Raw genomic sequence first — 5491 nt, forward strand, 5'->3', positions numbered from 1 at the left:
ATATAAATACACACCGTGCATTAGACCCCGTCCACATAGAAACGATTTCTTTGTGAAAACGCAGAATTCTTGTGCGTTTGGGCCGACCGTCCAGGCGGGACTACTAAGAAAACGTCTGTTTAGAGATGTTATAGTGCTAGGGAACCACTTTCGTAACTATTAACTCACTTTAGTTTACTAGTTATTTGTGCCCAACAGTTTACGTGTCTCCAAGATGAATCGAAAAATATCTCTCACACACATGAAAACAAACATACGCACGCACGCACGCACACACACACACACACACACACACACACACACACACACACACACACACACACACACACACACACACACACACACACACACACACACACACACACACACACACACACACAATCCTACATCTGTGTGAACTCCTGGGTGTCAGTTTGGTTTGAAATGTGCTGGGGACAGACGCATTCGGAAGTGCATTTTCAGAAGTATTTTTTTCTCTCTTTAGTGCCGGTAATGAAAGGTTCTGAACGACGGCATACCCATGTAGCTAATTACTAAGGAATAAAATGTAGACAAAATCTGTCTGGCACGTTTTATGAAGAAAACGTTTCCAAAAAGCTCGGACATATGACCCACTATGTTCTGCTCCATGTATCCACTGGTGACAACGTGACATGATATGGCTAAGCTACCAACATAAACCAGAGGAGCTAGGAAAGGAAATCAACTGCGTGTTTGAGTCTACAAGGGCCAAAAGTGTGGCCACACACAGCACTACAAAAGTCAAGATTGAAAAAGAAAAAAAAAAATTGTTGCACAGCTGAAGGCTGTATCACATCATGAGCTGGCTGATCTCAATTCACAACACGCATTCCATCAAAACTAGCCTACATCAGGCATTCTGACCAAAACTCATGCACTCCCCCCACAATTATTCCAGAATTCAAGCAAAGCAAGAATGACCAAAAGTCACTTTGTGTCAACAAGAGACTGACCACCGAATATCAATTGCAAGTTAAAACAGCCGACCACTTGAGTGCAAAAACCACAAAAGACCTCACCACAGCACCAGCAAGTCTTAAGCAATAAATATCGCGTCTTACCTTTATTTATGTGGCAGTGGTCTGCAGATGCATCCCGTGGTGTAGCCTACCACATCCATTTAGTTCAACAGGTTATCGTTCTGATACTGTCCATGGTGATAGCAACCTGCTCTGGTGCTTTTTACCTATGTATTCAGGCTAAAATGACTTGATTATCTGATGCCTCATCAGCTCAGCCAAAGGGTATTTTTATTATTAGTAATGGCTACTTGCCAAAACGAAAAAATAACTTCACACAGTGTGTCTTTTTCCAATGTATTTGTCATCATTCATAGAGTTGATCAGCAGAGAAATAGTTCACCAAAGTCGTTGACGTCACGTCGCTTAGCAACCGAATACGCTGGGGTTGCTAAATTACCGGACTGCGGAGGGATACAGATGACGTCAATCAGAGGCAAGGAGGGGGGAGGGGGGTTGGGGGAGTTCAATCCAACTTTTCCAATTAAGCACAATGCACACACTAATTTGTACATACATTGAATTTGTACCACCGGCTGTGATGTTGATTGGCTTTAGCTAGCCCACTGGACCGTACCAACTGCTCGGCTGATCCATCCAGCACCAAACATCTGGAGGAGGGGGGGGGGGGGGCACGTTTCGACGTGTGATGTCGCCAAAGGGTTGGAGATGAAATGGCTGAGCGGTTTATCACAGCCAGTGTTAAAAGAAGGGCCCCTCTTTTGATGAGACAGAGCTGAACATCGGCCCACAAGTGGATGAACTAACCTGGGCTCTGGGCTTGGTGTGATCTCAATGGTTTATAGGTTCAAGCACAACCACCAGATATGTGACGACAGACAGTACATATAGGGCAGTTGCGTTGCACAACATTCTTTGCTGAAAAAGAAAGAAAACGTGGAATTCAACACTTTCAAAATGTGGATGACCTGGTGGTATATGTTTAAGTTAATATTTATTATGTGATTAAAACTGATTGAAGACAATCGTTTACATAATTTTTTTAATCATACAATGTTAAGTATTCTATTAGTTCATAATTATAAAGAATATTCCATTAAACGGTTAAGGATTTATTTGATTTGTCAAATAAGGGTTAACCTCTTAAGCCCCAGCATATGTTTTAGGTTTCTGCTCGAGAGTGATCGAGAGTCCCAAAATATGGGCACCCTAGAGTTGAAGAGGTTAAACGGCTGGATATGCACATTTTTACGTTTTCCACCAAACTAACTGACATTTTTTTTGGCACAAGTATGTTTTCATTTTGTTGATTCACGTAACATCTGTAGTCTCTCATCCTCTCTCTCCCATGCACAAAATAAAAGGGGTCTCATGTCAATTATAAAATTGTTTCTTCTTATTTTTCCTTCTCATAAATCTGGTTCCAGCATTACAAACAAATTCCAACAAGCTTTGGGAAACATTTTGCTCCATATGCCACTTTTGACGAATTCCATTTCGTTAAAGGACATCACGTAGAGCAGGGGTCTCAAACTCGCGGCCCGGGGGCCAATTGAGGCCCGCAGGATGATAATTTGTGGCCCCCTACTTGACATCAAAGTTTAGTGTTAGTGCGGTTGTCAAATGCACATTTTTGCTGAGTGGCTTGCCATGCTTTTTATCACTTGTGATAGGGTGACCAGATGTCCCAGTTTTGCCAGGACGGTCCCAATTTTTAGTTGCGTGTCCTGAGTCCCGACAAAAGCCAAAGGACGCTAAAATGTCCCGGTTTCCACCAACTGCTATGAAATGTGTTGTCAGCGATTACATAGCAAACGTGATCTTATTATAGCCCGATCATTAACTTAGATTGGGTCAGTTGTGCTGCTTTTTTTTGTGGAATACTTGATGCGGCCCCCAGGTAAGTTGAGTTTGAGACCCCTGACGTAGAGTTTGAATCTCTTCACACTCATCCAACCAAACCAACGCGTTTGAGTCAGTGTGACGTCCAGAGGCGCTAGCCTGTGTCTAGAGGTGATGTGCTCCCTAAGTGTGTGAAAAATAATAAATACAAAAACAACTTTATCGACTTCAACTTAAGTTCACCCCTCCGTTAAGGTCAGACACTGTGCAGCCTCATGTTGTCTGTTTTGATGCACTGCGCCCACTGACCAATAGGGGGTGGGTTTCACCTCGTGAAATAAACAGGCTAAACATCTCTGCCTTGTAGAAACACACATACACCTTCTGTTTTTAAATCATAATCCTCTCTCATCATCGTTTCTGGTAAACCATAGAAACCCATAACCCTAAACCTTCGATACTCTAAACAGCTTACTAGACCATTCTGTATATGCTATGCATTTCAAAAACAATTATGTATATTTGAATAATCCTGGTATTTCGGGATGGTTGATTGTTTGAGGAATAACTTATTTTAAAAAGTGAGGTCAGTTTATAAGTCAAAAGCGTATATGTATAAACCAATGGTTACTCGAATGGCCTTTTTCTCAATTGTTTACATATTCACATATACATATCGAGTTTACCCTGGATTTGTTTTGGATCTGAAATGCTCTTCATTCATTGCTCAGCTCTGATCACTTCCCTATAAAAATCCTTCAAAATGCGGTTCTTTCTGACATTGACATTTTCTACATCAAGTCACAAGCAGCAACCATCATCTTGAAGCATATCCAAACCACTCATCATCAACAACACATCAACACATTTCCAGAAGGATCTTTTCACATCTCTTTTTCTTTCTTTCTTTCCTTCTTTGTACATTGTTAAAAAAACAAAACGACAAAAACAAAAAAACAAATATATAAAATATGAAGACAAGTTGCAGATGTGCATTCCTGGTCACTATCTCCACAACATTTCTTTTTTTAAAACATACTCTCAACATAAATTCTCTTCAAATCTATTTACAAGCCATTTTCCGCGTTAAAGGTTTCAGTCATCATTCATCGGTCAGCATAGAAATCGGTCGCAGGGGTTTGAGTCCAGACAGTTGGAAGACGATAAGCCGGTCGGTTGGACCTCGTACAGCAATCAGAGTTTTTCAAGTTAGAGAAGCGACTTCTACAGACCGGGTATAAATATGCAGGTTCTCAACACACGACTGTTACCTGGCGAATCCCCCAAGTATATAAAAACAAACCCTCACACCGGTGTCCTCGCCTGTATTTAAACAACGCTCTTCTTGCACGTTAACTCCACTAAACTACAGGCTTCTGTTTGAGAGATAACATGTTTATTTGAGTTTTTATCCCTAAATCTTGTAAAATTGTAAAAGGTGAAATCTATTCACGTAGAGTGGAGAGAGCAGTTAAGGCAAGCCCTTCATTAGTAGACAGCTATTAGCCAATTCTTTAAATAGTTCAATATTCAATATTTTCAACCTGATTGATATTTTTGTAACAAGAGCATGATATTAGGCTTACGAGAAACAGATCCTGTAGATAATTATATTTGTGAGTATGCAGATGTAGGCTATTCCAGGTCCAAAGCACTTTAAGCTCGGTACTATTGAGTAGTATCAGTGACAACATGTTCGTCAGAGGCCAGATGTTGGGGTAAACCTGCTATCAAACGGGTTCGAAAACATGACCTCATCTCCCCTTCAGTTCTGATAGGAATCGCCCGCACACATTGGCCGTGTAGAAACGGCAGGGATCCAATTATTTAAGGTGATCACCGTAAAAAAATGATTTTAAGACAGCGATAGAAACTTTGCACCGTTAAATACATCTCAAACAATCTCCCGACTCGAGGTCAGGGATTGGGCGAAAATATATAAACTGATTAAAGGTGTGTTTGAGTGTGTGTGTGTGTGTGTGTGTGTGTGTGTGTTTGTGGAGCGTTAAAGGGACCAAAGACCCATCTGTCAGGTTTGTTTCTTGTCAGACGAGTTAGCTCAAAGAGGCTAACCGCGGTAGCGTGGACTTAAATCTGCGGCATTCTGTCGATGAGCGACTTTCCAGTTATCAGTTCAGTTCTGAGGTAGCGCCCCCCCCCGCCCGCGGCGAGTACAGTGGGATGCCATGACCTTTAACCTTTGACCCCCACCGCTCAGAGTAAATTACGGTGACCTCGTTAATCCTGCCAACTCACCATTCAACCCCTTAACAAAGGTCAATTTAAACTTACCGCCTAAAACCTTAAACAATTTTGGATCAGTAAATACTTCATAACTAGGTAATTACCGAGATTATAATACTAATAAATATAACTTTCAGGCCATCCGTTTTTTGTTGTTTTTCATAAATCAAAGGCGACGTCCATTCACAGATCAAAGCCCACATAGCGACCAATCATCTTAAGTTGAGGGCTGATCTTGAGTTTACCGTCAGAAAATGCGACTAAAAACCAAAGTGGACGAGAACATTCTCACAGATGAACCTGTAAGGCGTTCAACACATCACAAGCCCATCTCTTGATTCCTTCCTCTCCTTTCCTTGATTCCTTCCTCTCATCTCCTTGTTTTGTCCGTTTGACCGTTAGCA

General features: G+C 41.5%; 1 protein-coding gene across 1 annotated transcript in view; it reads right to left on the reverse strand.

The window, feature by feature from the left end:
• Nucleotides 1–1565: 1565 nt before the first annotated feature.
• LOC307074788 (diphosphoinositol polyphosphate phosphohydrolase 3-beta-like) overlaps nucleotides 1566–5491 on the reverse strand; it is an 18110-nt gene continuing 14184 nt past the window's right edge. Inside the window, exon 5 of the mRNA XM_079735136.1 lies at nucleotides 1566–5491. This exon is cut by the window's right edge and continues 454 nt beyond it. The gene's annotated coding sequence lies outside the window, so the exon portion shown is untranslated.

This window comes from Pollachius pollachius (genome assembly GCF_949987615.1).
Source record: "Pollachius pollachius genome assembly, chromosome: 4".
NCBI classification, from domain to species: domain Eukaryota; kingdom Metazoa; phylum Chordata; class Actinopteri; order Gadiformes; family Gadidae; genus Pollachius; species Pollachius pollachius.